This window comes from Rhinopithecus roxellana, chromosome 18 (assembly GCF_007565055.1).
Source record: "Rhinopithecus roxellana isolate Shanxi Qingling chromosome 18, ASM756505v1, whole genome shotgun sequence".
In the NCBI taxonomy this organism is placed as follows: domain Eukaryota; kingdom Metazoa; phylum Chordata; class Mammalia; order Primates; family Cercopithecidae; genus Rhinopithecus; species Rhinopithecus roxellana.
The window spans coordinates 28,227,067-28,243,957 of NC_044566.1; the positions used below are offsets into that span (position 1 = coordinate 28,227,067).

General features: G+C 39.2%; 1 protein-coding gene and 1 pseudogene across 15 annotated transcripts in view; one reads left to right on the forward strand and one right to left on the reverse strand.

The window, feature by feature from the left end:
* The window catches only part of LMO7 (LIM domain 7), a 222,152-nt gene that overhangs the window by 192,527 nt on the left and 12,734 nt on the right, over window positions 1-16,891 (reverse strand). The window lies entirely within an intron of this gene.
* LOC115894538 lies at window positions 12,319-13,670 on the forward strand (annotated as a pseudogene). The gene has a single exon (XR_004054647.1). The product of XR_004054647.1 is annotated as a heterogeneous nuclear ribonucleoprotein A1 pseudogene (transcript).

The following is a 16,891-nucleotide window of genomic DNA, read 5'->3' on the forward strand; positions in this document are numbered from 1 at the left end:
GTATGTGTCAAATCCAGAGCTCTACCTGTGTTTTTGTAAATAAAGTTTTATGGAATCATAAAAAAAAAATAATTTAGCTGTATATTTTTAAATAACTGAAATAAGTACAATTGGATTGTTTGTAACACAAAGGATAAATGCTTGAAGTGAGGGATACCTCATTTATCCTGATGTGATTATTACTCATTACATGCCTGTATAAAAATCTTTTGTTACCCATAAATATATATACCTATTATGTACCCAAAATATTAAAAATTTTTAAAAAGCCCAACTTTAGAAGTGGCCATATTCTTATATTCTTTTAATGAATTTGATTAAAAGGAAGCATTTTAGATTTAAAAACAGTACTTAAGAATTCACTGACAGCCAGGCACGGTGACTCATGCCTGTAATCCCAGCACTTTGGGAGGCTGAGGCAGGCCGATCATGAGGTCAGGAGATCAAGACCACCCTGGCTAACACACTGAAACCCTGTCTCTACTAAAAATAAAAGAAAACTAGCTGAGTGTGGTGGTGGGCATCTGTAGTCCCATCTACTCAGGAGGCTGAGGCAGAGGAGAACAGCCTGAACCCGGGAGGCGGAGTTTGCAGTGAGCTGAGATCGTGCCACTGAATTCCAGCCTGGGCGACAGAGCGAGACTCCGTCTCAAAAAAAAAAAAAAAGAAGAAGAAGAAGAAGAAGAAAGAAAAAAGAATTCACTGACATACTTCCTACATTCACTTTTCTCTATTCCAAAATCCTATTTACAGAATATAAAAAATTTTTTAAAAATCTGAGGCACCTCTAGAGAGCAGAGAGAAAACATCACAGGAGCATTAGAAACAAATCCTGGCACAGGGAAGAGAATGGAGTTAATTTACAGAAGAAAAGACTAGATAAAAATAAGTCTAAAAAACAGTCAACCCAAAAGAATATATATATGTTTTATATAGAGTTTTATATATATAGAGAGAGAGAGAGAGATTTATAGTAAAAAAAAAAAAAAAAAACTTATACATTTAATTAGCAACTACAATGACCCATGGGAAAATATACTCAATCCATAAGTAATACTGGGATTAAAAATTAAAGGCCCTCGCCTCAACCCCACCATTTGAAAGCTGTATATAATTCCCTTAAGTGGGTTTTCATTTCCTCATACGAAAAATGACAATTTCATCTGCCATTCCTAACAGAGAGGGGTTCTGAAAGAATCAGATGAAAACACACAGGAAAGTACCTTATAAGACCCAAGCCACCAACATGAGTTATGTAACCCCAGGCCAGTTGAATTAACATTTTTGCTCGAACAGTCCTCGTTCACAGTTAATCATTATCTCACTGACCTTCACATGGTAATTGTAAAAACAATCTAACATTTCAAGAATGTAAAGGTAAATGAGGATGCAAAAAAGTAGCTGAAAATTATAACCCTGGTTAAATAATCAGCTTCTAAAACTTCCATGAGTTGGACCACACAGAAAAACTTTTGGCACATGAAAAAACTTAGTTTCGCCAGGTGCAGTGGCTCACGCCTGTAATCCCAACACTTTGGTAGGCCTAAGCAGGCAGATTGCTTGAGCTCAAGACCAGCCTAGGAAACAGAGTGAGACCCCCGTCTCTGCAAAAAATACAAAAATTAGCCAGGTGCGGGGGCACACGCCTGTGGCTGCAGCTACTCTGGAGGCTGAGGTGGGAGGATCTCTTGACTCCGGGAGGTCACAACCGCAGTTGGCCAAGATCATGCCACTGCACTCCAGCCTGGGTGACAGAGTAAGATTGTCTCAGAAACAAAAACAAACTTTGTTTCAAGGTGTAAAAGACATGACATCCGCCCTAGCTAGAGTTGTTTACTCCATTGAACAAGACTCACGGGATTCATGAAACCACTTAAATTATGTGCAAAATGTGTGCTTATATTCATTTTTTAATAAACGAATCCATAGCTTTCATAAGAATTTTGAGTATCACATAGTGAACAAAATTAGCAGCTCTATTGTCAGAAAATAAAAGTTTTGATCTACAAAATTTAACATATGACTAAAGGCGAGTCATGAGTTAAGGGTGAGTAGCCTCTCAGTTAAACTGTCGCTTTTTTACCTAACAGTACAAAATAATTTTATAAACAAAATTTAAAATGGCAAATAAATCAGAATCTGAAGTTATAAGTTCCACATACAAAACACTTACAATGTATCACTGCTAGCAACAGAAAAGCATACCATTTAAGAAAATATCAGTCCACTGTAAAAAAGTAACACTAAATTATCATGATAATGTGGGAGAATGCTTAAGAATCTTTAATAAAGAAGAAAAGATTTTATAGCATGCAAACTAGCTCAAAACAGTTGTCAAAATACAAATAACGTAAAAATAAAGCACAGGAGGGGACAAGAACACCTGCTTCCAGGGCAGATGCACTCCAAACATCACAGTACTGGCACAGGGGACATTTTCCATGCCTCCTGTGTGCTCAGCCTGAGAGATGAGGAACGGGAACTAGAAACAGGTGGCAGTGGCTGGAACTCATGCCTGATGACTTAACTACTTTTTCTGGAATCTGGCCCTTTTCCTTACTTCTGGTGTCCACATTTGACCATATTCCCTCATTGCTCCAATTGAAACAGCTTCTTACTTGCCTCCTCTCATCCTCTGAACCCCATGAAGCAGGTTTTACTGCCACTTTGCAAAAAGAAAACTAAAGCACAGAGAAGTTCTGTAACTTGCTCATGGTCACATAAAGCAGTCTACAAAGCATTTTCATAGATGTGAATTTTATTCTTGGCTTTCCAATATTAAGAAATTACTTTGTCTGCCTAAAAGTAGGGCTTAACAATATTTCGTTTAATACATCTCAACTTTCCTTTGGCACCTACTGTACATACACATTACGATGGAAAACACAAAGATGAAAACCCAGTCTCAGCCCTTTCAGTGTTCTCATTAGGAAGGGAGACAAAGCTGTGCAAACATCACCATTTTAAAGGAGATAAATATATACAACGGAGGTCCAAAGAAAGTAGTAAGATAATATGTAGAAGGAAGAACTACTGCTCAAGAGAATTATTAAAACTTCTTAGCATAAGTAATCTAAAATGACCAGTGAGAAGATTAAATGTGAAAATACACATTTGCCAAAAGTTCTGTGGCCTTGCATCACTTAACCAAGTCCATACTCTCTTACCTACATTCTGAATTCTGTTGCCAAAATATCTGTTATCAGTCAACCCTAGCCCCTACCTGAAACTCATGACAAGGAATGAGGCACCTCTTCTCCTGCTACTCAGGAAGGGGCTCAGAAACAAAACCTCCAAGACTCAAGGGACTGGGTTTCTAAAAATGGAAAACATGACAAACTCGTGGGGTAATATTTAGGAACCAGGGTCCTTCTACTCATAGATAGCACAGTAGATGGCCTACTCTACAACCTCCTGAGACCATGAAGCCCCAAGCCTCTGGTAAGCAGAATAATCTGAAAGAAAGCAGAAATAACAAAGACCCTGTGAAGAGAGAAAAGCAAGATGCAGTAAGCTCTCCTGGTACAGTAACACTGTACACTGAAGATGCATGGCGCCCCATCAGCTAGCCAATTAAGAAGTTGGAAAATGCAAGTGTGAAAACCGAGAAACAAGAAGGAGGATTTAAAGAAAAGGGCAGAAATGATGCAATGGAGATGCCATTCCCTGCAAACATATATATATATTTAAAAAAGGCAAATGAAACAAAATTGGTTCTTTGAAATGATCACTTAAACATAACTCTAGATAGGAATTTTGTGAAATTTTAAAAAATTTTTAAAGGATAAACTACAATAAGAAAAATACGAAGTAAAATGGGGCAATAAACAAAGACCTAATACAATGTCACCTAAGGTGTACTTTTTTAATCTCTCTTGCTAAAATGCAAGTAAGTCTCACAAGGCCACAGACTTTTCTCTATTTGATTGCTGCTATTTCCCTGGCCCCTACATTGTCTAGAACACAGGAAGTGTTCAATAAGTATCTTCTAAATGAATACTCTGAGTTGTTTTACAAGAACATTATAAACTATTAACTAACATTTGAGAATCTAACTAGAATGGACTTTTAGAATCATATGAAATGCCAACATAAATGCAGAAATGAATGGAGTTTTAATCTGTACTCCCCTGAAATATGTCCCAGACTAAAATATTTTTACACATGACAGAGTAAGCGAGAAGGCAACACAGTTCATTTAATGAGGCTAATAAAATCTTTATTACAGATCTAACCAAGGCCCAAAGACAAAATGCAGGGACAAGTCACTTAATACAAGAAGGAAAAAGTCTTAGAAAAAAATACCAAATAACAGAAGCTAATCAAATATTTTTAAAATTCATAATCACAAAAAATTGCTTTTTTTATTCCAAGAAAGCAAGGTGATATGGTCTGGCTGTGTCCCCACCAAATTTCAACTTGAATTGCTATCTCCCAGAATTCCCATGTGTTGTGGGAGGGACCCACGGGGAGGTAACTGAATCATGCGGCCCGGTCTTTCCCGTGCTATTCTCGTCATAGTAAGTCTCACGAGAACTGACGGGTTTATCAGGGGTTTCCACTTTTGCTTCTTCCTCATTTTCTCTTGTCACTGCCATCCATATAAGAAGTGCCTTTCACCTCCTGCCATGATTCTGAGGCCTCCCCAGCCATGTGGAACTGTAAGTTCAATTAAATCTCTTTTTCTTCCCAGTCTCGGGTATGTTTTTATCAGCAGCATGAAAACAGACTAACACACAAGGGTAGCTTAATATTATAATATCTGCCACTGTATTTCGCCACATTAATGGATTAGGGTGAAAACTCACATAATTTTAGTAAATGCCAAAAATTCATGTGATATAGTTCAATATCCAATTGTGATGAATATTCTCAAAACATGGAATAAAAGAAAGTGCCTATAAATTGATTTGTTAAAGACATATATCAAAGTTACAGCATAGAGTAGAAAATTAGAGAAACTTTTGACCCATTCCTATTAAGATAGAAACAAGTCAAAGATATCACATAAGGCTGAAGATGCTGACCAAGGTAATAAGAGAAAAATAATGAGAGAGTGGAAGGAAAGAGATAAAACACTGATTATTTAGAGATGATTTGATCATCTAGAGAGAAGAAAAATCAACTCTTAAGAATTAATAAGAGTTGAGTTCCTGAATAGAAAAACTTTTCAATAGCATTTTTCTACACCAACCAATTAGAAGATATAGTTGAAGGCCAGGTGCAGTGGCTCAAGCCTGTAATCCCAGCACTTTGGGAGGCCAAGGCGGGAGGATCACGAGGTCAGGAGATCGAGACCATCCTGGCACATGGTGACTCCCCATCTCTACTAAAAATACAAAAAAAAAATTAGTCGGGCATGGTGGCGGGTGCCTGTAGTCCCAGCTACTCAGGAGGCTGCGGCAGGAGAATGGCGTGAACCCGGGAGGCAGAGCTTGCAGTTAGCTGAGATCGTGCCACTGCACTCCAGCCTGGGCAACAGAGCAACATTCCATCTCAAAAAAAAAAAAAAGAAGATATAGTTGAATAAAATACCATTCAGAACTGTAGCAAAAACTATGAAGTTCCTAAATTTAATCTGATAAATAAGAAGTTAGTCATACTTTTTAAAAATATATTAAAGGAATATTAAAGAAGAATTGGAAAATAAAGAAATATACCCTGTTCACAGATGGGCTAAAACATTGTAAAGATGTTGATTCTCCCCAAACTGATCTAAAATTTCAATAAATTTTAATCAAATACTAGATAGATTATTCGAAAAAAATTCAAACTATTTCTAATGCTGGCATGGAAAAATACAAATTTATAAATAGCTAAACATTTTGAAAAATTGAAGATACACTACCTATTTGACACACCTCAAAGTCAATAAAAAATAGTGATACTGGTACAGCAGGAGAAAAACAAATTAGGGAGAACTCAAAAAGCAATGAATGTGTATAAGGACCTTGATGTATTTTTAAGGAAGCAGCAAGGAGGGAAGGAATAGATTATTCAGTACATGGTGCTAGGAAAACAGAAGGGGAAAAAAAAAAAAGCCAAAACAGTGCTGGGAAAGGTTGGCCACTATCTCATACCTCACACAAACATAAAATCCAAATTAATTGGCTACCCAAATGTGAATATAAAATTATAAAGGCATCAGAAGGAGAATATCTTTGTTTTAAGGATCCACAAAATTCTTAACCATAAAACAAGAATGAATGGCTGTGACATCAAAGCAAATAATCTGTTCAAGAAAGAATCCTATAGAACAAAAGTAACAAATAGGTGAGGGCCTTAGAGAAGATATTTGGAACATCTAAATATAACAAGGAATTATATCTAAAATATACACAAAAAAACTTCTATATGTTAATAAGAAATCCAGTAACCAATGGCAAAAGGATATGAGAAGGACATTCATTGAAAGGGAAACCCAGGAGTATTAAATGCAAATTTAAAAACCATAAGTTGGTCCTTGAGGAATACCGTGGCACTCAAAGAGAATCTGATTCACTGGGTGGGTTCATATTCATTCTCTCTTCTACCTGGCAGGGATCTGGATCATATTATCTGAGAGTTCTCGTTTTGTTCAAAGTAGTTCAGGAGTTTCATAACTATGCTTCAGGTGTTCCTTTGCTGGCTCATTAAACTAACTGCTGGTGTCACCAAAAATACACACACACATATACATGAGATACTTTGCACCCATGGAATTGGCAAAAATTCCCAAAAAGGGTATCAGTGATGATGAGTGTTTGCTGGTATTTCTTAGGGCTGCTGTAATAAAGTACCACAACTGAGTGACTTCGAACAACAGAAATTTATTATTTCACAGTTCTGAAGTCTAGAAGTCTGAAATCAAGGTGTCAGCATGGCCATGCTATCTCTGAAACCCACAGGGAACAGATCCTTGCCTCTCTGTTCCCACAGGCTGGTGGTTTGCTGGCAGTCTTTGGCATCCTTGGCTTGTAGAAGCATCACTCCAATTCTCCATCTTCCCACGGCCTTCATCCCTCTGTGCATGCCTGCCTCTGTATCCCAATCTACCCTTTTTCTAAAGATACCAATCACACTGGATTTGGCGCACCCTAACCCTTGTTGATTACCACTGTAAGGACTCTATTTCCAAATAAGAAACATTCTGTGGTACTAGGGGTTAGGGTTTCAACACATCTTTTTTGTGGGGACACAGAGCAATGTAATATTAAAGAGTAAGCCTGGCTCATCCTAGGCCTGATGACTCAACAAGTGGAGGGAAAAGGAGGCTCCAGAAGTCTAATCCTCTCCACAGGGTGGGGTCCTCAGGGAGAATGTGCATGTGCCAGTCCTGAGCGGAGCTTTTACATAGCCAACAGAATTGATGTAACCTTTCCAAGAGCCACACACTCTACATCCAAATGAAACTTGTTGGCTAGGATCTCTCTCCACTGGCACTAACTATAAACCTCCTATAGTCTACTAACCACAAGCTAAACATGGCACCCCAGAAACCATAACTATGACAACCCTTTAGCATACTAAATAGGCACACATTTATTCCCAACTCATAACTTAAGAGAAAATGTTACAGTCAAGGTTTTGAAATGTAGAAACAATTTTAAATGATGGAAATTTTTGAATTTAAATTTTTTTAAAATGTATTTTAAAAGTGAATTACCAATCTGAATTGCTGGGTAGATGGGCAAAAATATAATATTAATAGTGCATCTACAGAAAGCCTAAAGCATTTCTAAGCATAATAATAAGTGGTAGCATATTAAATGCCATCTTCTTTCCTCTCCCAACTTCAAATCCAAACCAAACACCTCCCCTGGACCCACAGTTCCAGGCAAAGTATTTGGCCCCCAGAGAGTGGACAAGAGAACTGCTGCAGAACTATCTTAGCTTCAGCATGAGAGAACTGGAAGACCAAGAGTGGAAGAGCCCCATGGTAAGGCTTTGCCCACAGTTTATAGGACAAAGTGATCCACAGATAGACCTGGATCCCGAAGGGAATAACCACAACAGTTGCCATGGCTTCCAGGATGACAGGAGGTAGAGATGTTTTCCTGAAGGCAGAAAAACGAAGGAACCAAGCAGAGACATCTCCTGCTAGTATCTCAAGATGGGGCAAGGACTTGCTGCAGATTCACTGCCTGCCACGTGGATAGAAACCACTGTGCTGCCATTACACAAAGCAGCCCAGAAATGGGACCTGAGCTGCAATGACAACACAAGAACAGATTAACCACATACCTCAGGGGGTCCAACAGCCAAAGAAAAAACAAACAAGAAAAACCTTCCCAACTGCTAACCAATTCGAGCTCCTGGAAGACACAGGTGACAACTTGAAGAAACAACAAGCACTTTAGGAAATTCAAGTAAGTATTTTTTTAAAAGACCTTTTTAAAACAAATATATACATATATAAAATACATGAACAGAAATATTCAGCAGATAAATGGAAGCATCAGCACTACCAACATTAGAGACCTCAAAGAAATACCAACTACAGAGCAACACTTTTACAAAGAGATAGAAATCATGGCAAGACTCTGCAAAGATCTGTAGAAAATCTAAATGCAAACAAAAGAAGTTGCAAAAATATGTAAGATGACAATCAAATAGAATAAATGTCACTGAGTCAGATAAAACCTAACGTTTTGTGAAGAAAAATATTTTTAAAATATATAAGAAGCTTCCAGATAAGCTTGTAACAGTTTCCAACAGGCTTTTCATCCACAACGCTGGAAATGAGAAGACTGTGGAACAACTCTACACATTTCAGAGGGACGGGTTCCACAGTCTGAAACTTCTATAGCTAGATAAGAAACCACTCACCTTTCAGGTGATAGAAACTTGCAGATCTGCAAGGATTCAGAAGTTGTATTATCGGCTGGGCGCAGTGGCTCACGCCTGCAATCCCAGCACCTTGGGAGGCCGAGGTGGGCAGATTGCCTGAGGTCAGGAGTTCGAGACCAGCCTAGCCAACATGGTGAAACCTCATCTCTACTAAAAATACAAAAATTAGCTGGGTGTGGTGACAGGCGCCTGTAATCCCAGATACTTGGGAGGTTGAGGCAGGAACCCAGGAAGCGGAGGTTGCAGTGAGCCAAGTTCACGCCACTGCACTCCAGCCTGGGTGACAAGAGCGAAGACTTTGTCATAAAAAAAAAAAAAGAAAGAGAAAGAAAAAGAAGCTGTATTATCTAAAAAGGGATGGAAGGAAAATATTTGAAAAATAAGCATAACTAAGCATGTATTGGAGATTTTGAGATAGAAGATGAAGAGGACAAAATACAACAATAGACCAAGATGCTGGGTAATGAGACTTGAATATATAATGTTAAATAGGGAAAAATCACAAAGAAAATCCTGCTAGGAAAATTCTCAGTCCAGACCTAACGATAGGCCACAGGGAAAGAGAGATGCAAAGGAAAATGTATTCTATCCTGGTTATTTTCTTTGCCCCATCCCTAACCGCCCCCCCACCCCCATCTATTATCTGGCTTCTACCAGATCCAATCACACTCCCTTCCAGTGCCACAGGAGCATGCATCCTAGAGACTGTATCATCTTGGCTATTTGGCCAGTGGCTTCCAATTGGATTTGACCGGTGGGATGTGCCGGCTGAAAACGAGAAAAAAGAACGGAGACATCAGGCTAATTCTTCCCCTTTCTCTGTCACTGTCTCTCAAGAAATCCCATAAACTAAAACTCAGCCTGATTGTCCTCCTCCTTGGCCCCAGATTTGTTCTTCTGGCTTCGGCAACAGTATTTCTTTCTCAAATCTTTTGGGCCGTTCAGGAAGATGTCTTCCTACTGTTGCTACTTCTGTGCCTTGAATTCTTTGTAGGGTCTCCTACAGATTTGTAAGCTCTCCCCTTCTTTAAAGTATCTTCAAGTCAGCTGTGAGCTGTTTCCTGCTAGAAATTTTAATATACATTCCAAATTTCTTATTTGGGGAAAAGGTACAGCATAGTGTAGTGATGACGAGAGTGAGAAAGGTACTTTTCTGTATGAATTAAAACCTAGATTTAGTGTTACCTTGTGATTTAATTACATTTTTTATCAAGAGATCCACTCTGGTTGCAAAGACAAAGGAAAGTACACAATGAAATGATATATTTGCTAACTTATTTGTTTGCTAATTTTTAGGTACAAACTTACCTAAGTTTATATTTGAGAAATATAAAAACATCTCTAATATTCATGATGGCAAGCTGTGAATTATCTGTTGACTTACGGCACCAGAATTACAAGTGTAAATTCACTAGGATAACAGAAAACTATTTACTGGACTCTGTCATTATAGACCTGTAATGTATTCCTTTCAACTGCAAAATACCTGAGCCACTACAGACTGCTACCAGTTGTACTGATGGCTTCCCTTCTCTTACTCAGCATTTCTTCCCTCCAGAAGCTATAGGTCCAAGTCACTGTCTCAGATCTCAATAAATAATAATTTATAATACCAGCATTATGCACAAAGCTCTGAATTCATTCAGCATTTTTTCCTTTTAGAAATTTCTATTGGGCTATCGTTAAGGCTCCAGGCACTGTCTTGGTGCTATATGGTTTGGCACCTCCCTTCAAAAGCTTGTAGCAAAGACAGACAACTAATTACAAGTAAAGTGGCACAAAAGTGTCATTCTCCTTTAATAAAACATTCACAGAATGGACGTCATTGGAAGCAATTATGATGTCACAGGAAGCACACAGGACTGAATCCAGGGTTTGGGTTTAAGACTTCCTCTTCCTTGGGCAAATTACCTCAGCCATTTCATCTTCAGTTTTCTTATTTATAGGACACAGATGCTTGAAGTTACTGGAACTTAGATATTCAATATATGCAAGTATGTTAACTTTCTTTTTTTCCTTGAAGGGGCAAGTTTTCTTCAGAAGTTTAAGAAAAAAATATTTACTGAATATCTATTATACGCTGGACATTGATCATTTCCTTCTATACTCTGTCCTAAGGTGAATGAAAGAGTGTAGGGAAAAGCTGGGCTATAAAGGGCATGGATGAGGCCATGATTCTGTCCCCGAGTTGACTTCTAGAAAGACTAAGTTTATGACTACTTGCACAGATACCAGAACATATGGCAGGAATTTGCATCCATCTGTGGTTTAGTTTATCTTTATGTTCATGTTCTGCTTGTCCTACATTCACTACCCTTCAATTCATGATTTCAGTTTTGACTCATTATACTCTGTGGATTTATGATTTATATAAGGCCTCTCAATTCAATTGTATAATAAAGTGAGGGTTTAAGTTTAATACAGCAGCATGTATCTTACTTGTGTGAAATTCTGCATTGGCAATAATTGTAACCTTCATTCAATCCATGGTTTTCTACTCTTCTATGATGTACATCTAAAAATAAATACACACACACACACACACACACACACATACACACACTGAACTTGTGGTTAAACACAATGAACTGGCTATGCATTTCTGTCTTCACTGCCTCCCAAAGTGGCAGCATGAATTTAAGTCAATAACCCACAAAAGCAAAGAGACTCAGAAAAGAGAAAATAGTAGAAGAAAACATTGCACAAACTTTTGGAAGATGGAAAGTAGATAGAGAAGTGGTACCTGACTACAGAGAATGAAGGAAGTTTAAACTTCAAGACCTGCAAAGGGACACTACAGTAGCAAAGCATGCAAGTTTTCTTGGAAAATTCTCAGAATCTAGATGCAACAGGTCCTTCAGGTAGGGAAGGGTAGTAAGGAACATGACTAGATATAGAGATTGGTTGAGAATCCAGAAAGCAGTTGGACAAGGATCTACCAAAAGTTTAAAAGAAGCTTCCAACTTAAAAGAGACCAAAGCCAAAAGGGAAAATTAAAGGAACTTGGAAGAAACAGAGACAATTCAGGAAGAAAAACAAAAACTATAATATTATAATCTCCTCATGGAGCTAAAACAATATATTGCAATCATAAAAAAGCAAAATGCTATGAAAAATGAACAATCAGAAAGTAAATGTGGCAGAAATACAACTGAACATTGCCAATCTCTTCTTCCTTAGTAATAGATGACCCACATCGTTGAAGGCAGTGACATGCTCTGCTAAAAACTTCTTTTAGACTCCCTTACAGATAGGGTAACCAATGAGAAGTAAGTAGAACTATTTAGGTGGGCTTTCAAGAAAGTTCTCCTTTATGGCACTACCAGAACTTCCATAAGGGTCTTGAACTTGATCTCCTTTAAGACCCGGACTAGTCACAAGCAGAGGATGCCTGACATCTTTTAGTCCCAGACAAGGCCAAATGTGGAGGCACTGGCCACATCATAAGCTTGTACCACAAAATGACCCACCAAAAAAGCAATTTTCCGCCTTTCTGCCCGTGGACGCCGCCGAAGAAGCATCGTTAAAGTCTCTCTTCTCCCTGCCGTCATGTCTAAGTCAGAGTCTCCTAAAGAGCCCGAACAGCTGAGGAAGCTCTTCATTGGAGGGTTGAGCTTTGAAACAACAGATGAGAGCCTGAGGAGCCATTTTGAGCAATGGGGAACGCTCACGGACTGTGTGGTAATGAGAGATCCAAACACCAAGCGTTCCAGGGGCTTTGGGTTTGTCACATATGCCACTGTGGAGGAGGTGGATGCAGCTATGAATGCAAGGCCACACAAGGTGGACGGAAGAGTTGTGGAACCAAAGAGAGCTGTCTCAAGAGAAGATTCTCAAAGACCAGGTGCCCACTTAACTGTGAAAAAGATATTTGTTGGTGGCATTAAAGAAGACACTGAAGAACATCACCTAAGAGATTATTTTGAACAGTATGGGAAAATTGAAGTGATTGAAATCATGACTGACCGAGGCAGTGGCAAGAAAAGGGGCTTTGCCTTTGTAACCTTTGACGACCATGACTCCGTGGATAAGACTGTCATTCAGAAATACCATACTGTGAATGGCCACAACCGTGAAGTCAGGAAAGTCCTGTCAAAGCAAGCGATGGCGAGTGCTTCATCCAGCCAGAGAGGTCGAAGTGGTTCTGGAAACTTTGGTGGTGGTCGTGGAGGTGGTTTCGGTGGGAATGACAACTTCGGTCGTGGAGGAAACTTCAGTGGTCGTGGTGGCTTTGGTGGCAGCCGTGGTGGTGGTGGATATGGTGGCAGTGGGGATGGCTATAATGGATTTGGTAATGATGGTGGTTATGGAGGAGGCGGCCCTGGTTACTCTGGAGGAAGCAGAGGCTATGGAAGTGGTGGACAGGGTTATGGAAACCAGGGCAGTGGCTATGGCGGGAGTGGCACCTATGACAGCTATAACAACGGAGGCGGAGGCGGCTTTGGCGGTGGTAGTGGAAGCAATTTTGGAGGTGGTGGAAGCTACAATGATTTTGGCAATTACAACAATCAGTCTTCAAATTTTGGACCCATGAAGGGAGGAAATTTTGGAGGCAGAAGCTCTGGCCCCTATGGCGGTGGAGGCCAATACTTTGCAAAACCGCGAAACCAAGGTGGCTATGGCGGTTCCAGCAGCAGCAGTAGCTATGGCAGTGGCAGAAGATTTTAATTAGGAAACAAAGCTTAGCAGGAGAGGAGAGCCAGAGAAGTGACAGGGAAGCTACAGGTTACAACAGATTTGTGAACTCAGCCAAGCACAGTGGTGGCAGGGCCTAGCTGCTACAAAGAAGACATGTTTTAGACAAATACTCATGTGTATGGGCAAAAAACTCGAGGACTGTATTTGTGACTAATTGTATAACAGGTTATTTTAGTTTCTGTTCTGTGAAAAGTGTAAAGCATTCCAACAAAGGGTTTTAATGTAGATTTTTTTTTTTTTGCACCCATGCTGTTGATTGCTAAATGTAATAGTCTGATCGTGACGCTGAATAAATGTCTTTTTTAAAAAAAAAAAAAAAAAGCAATTTTCCCCAAAAGTGTTTCAGTTTTACAAGGTACAGGTACAGATATGGTTGCTGTAACTAAACTGAATAATGAGGCCGGGCATGGTGGCTCACACCTGTAATCCTAACACTTTGGGAGGCTGAGGCGGGCAGATCACCTGAGGTCAGGAGTTCAAGACCACCCTGGTCAACAAACTGAAACCCTGTCTCTACTAAAAATACAAAAATTAGCTGGGCGTGGGTGGCACGTGCCTGTAGTCCCAGCCACTTGGGAGGCTGAGGTAGGAGAATCACTTGAACTCTGGAGGTGGAGGTTGCAGTGAGCTGAGATTACGCCACTGCACTCCAGCCTGGGTGACAGAGTAAGACTCTGTCTCAAAAAATAAAAATAAAAATAAAAATAAAAATAAAACACTAAACTGAAAAACAAAACATGAATTTTAAATAACTTGGTAATAAGGAGCTAGAAACTCATCTGGAATTTATAAAGCCAAGTACATTAATTTCCTTACATAAAAAGCGTTACTGTAAATTACAGTGTAGCCATCAACCACATTCTTTTACCAGAACTAAGGCCATACTTCAAAAGTATCAGCTATTTGGCAAGTTATACCTTTCAAGAATTACCAGCATTTTCGAAGTCTAAAAATGTTTGCAAATTGGCTTAAAAACAGGCAGTTTTATAAACTTTATCCTTCGAATAAAACACCTAAAAATGTATTTAATATTCTTCATGGAAACTATAAAAGTTTTTCTTTTCTAAAATAGCTCATTAGGCTCATTTTTAGTAAGACATCAGCAAATGTTCTTCTTGGAAGATCTTAAAGTTGAATCCTCCAAACTAAATACAGCAGAACAGCTAAATTAGTAAGATGACCCAAAGACATACAGAAAAAATACAAAAAGTAATTTAAAGAAAGAAGAGTACATAAAGAACAATGAATAGCTGAGACAAAGCCATAAACATTACTGTATAGAGACAAAAAAGTCAATTTATTTGAAAAGAAGAAACTTAACCCATGCAATCTATAAACCCAATTCTAATCTGAAAATTCACATAGATAGTAGCTAAAAGGAAGGGAATAGAGTCCCAGAACATATTACCATGTTTTCAACAGTGCAATAAACAGGAAATTTTTTTTCCTTCAATATAAAACATGCAGTCAAGTCAACTAGCCTTAGGTTTTATTAGAAATCCACTGACATGAAAGAATAGTGAAGAAGTGCAAACATGAGCACAAGGATCTCTGGGGAGAGGAGGATGAAGTATCATTAAGAAAAAAAAAATGGGCCAGGCGCGGTGACTCATACCTGTAATCCCAGCACTTTGGGAGGCTGAGGCGGGTGGATCTCGAGGTCAAGAGATCAAGACCATCTGGCCAACATGGTGAAACCCTGTCTCTGCTAAAAATACAAAAATTAGCTGGGCATGGTAGCATGCACCTGTAGTCCCAGCTACTCAGAAGGCTGAGGCAGGAGAATTGCTTGAACCCGGGAGGTGGAGGTTGCAGTGGGCCTAGATGGTGCCATTGCACTCCAACCTGGCAACAGAGCAAGACTCCGTCTCAAAAAAAAAAAGAAAGAAAGAAAAGAAAAGAAAAAAATGTGGCCAGGCACAGTGGTTCGTGCCTGTAACCCCAGCACTTTGGGAGGCCAAAGTGGGAAGACTACTTGAGACCAGCCTGGGCAACATGGTGAAACCCCATCTCTACAAAAACATAAAATTTTAAAAACGAAGTATTTTCACTAAACTATTGTGAACTAAAACCCTGGGGACATGAGAGATATTTTCCCCCATTTTGAAAGGAGAAATAATCTCAGAAGAAGATTAAAGTGACCTCCCCAAACAATCTTCAGTGGATCAAGTATTTCTAAAACAGAGCAGTGTGCATCAACTTTAGTATTTTATATAGCAGACGATAATGATTCTTTCCGATTGGTTGTCTCAGAATATCATTTCCTTAGATATTAAAGGTTTCTACCTCTAATATGTATCCAAGAAGGTAGGTAAGCTGATAGTAGGGAATGATTTTGTGAATACATATAAATAGCATCTATGAGAGAATGTTGATTTCTTGGATAGCTCTTCTGACCTCTTCCTTCTCGGAGTGCCTGCCCCTCTACACTAAAATTTTACCAAGCTTGATTTGACTCCCACACCAACACTCCAAATCTATACTATCAACAAGTGATAGATTACTGTCTTGCCAAGTTCAATGGTCTTACTCCCATTTTCTTTTCCCTTGATCACTTCTAGTCCAGAACACTATTCATAATCCTACTCTCTACTTATCTTTCATAAAACCAGTGCTTCCCTTAAGATCTCTAACACATTCCTAGCTTTCTACTAGCTTTTTGACGATCACTGCCCTTTTCTCTTCCTGTCCTCCTAACAGAAGATGTTTTCCAAAGTTCAATTATTAATCCTCTAATATGCAATATGGTCTTTCCCCTCCACTGACCCATTCTGTAAAACAGATTCTAACATCATCTGATGGGACGTTTTAAAAAAATCAAAATTGATATCCAGTATTTGGTCTCAGGTCTTGTAATTCCTACTACCTTCAAATCAGTACCTTCTACACTAAGTAGACTTCTAGCTTCACTGTCCTGCCCATAGGACAATTCGGTGAATCGTTGCTCATGCCCACACCACCCCTACCCAAATCCAATGCCTTCCACGTTACATTCCACGCATCAACTTTCTGATTCAGGTCAAGAAGGACCTTCTCCAATAGTTTCCAAATGCTTTTCCCATTCTCAAGCTTCCTGTAGCCTTGCCGTCCAACACGTCCGTACTTAATTCCTATCCTGCCCCATAGCTGTTTCCTCCCTAACAGGACAAGTACCCAGAAGGTATTTCACACCAAGTGAAACAGGAGAAGAACCCAGAGGGCAAAGAAGGAAATGTTTTGAGAGGGAAGTTATCACCATCTCTTTCTGATGCTTTTGATAGACCGCCAAGTGCTCTGTTGGTCCCTTCCTCACCACACACAGTCTCTAAGGCCCTGTCCCACCCCAGCACAAGAAAGTTATTTAATAGTATCTACTTACACTTCA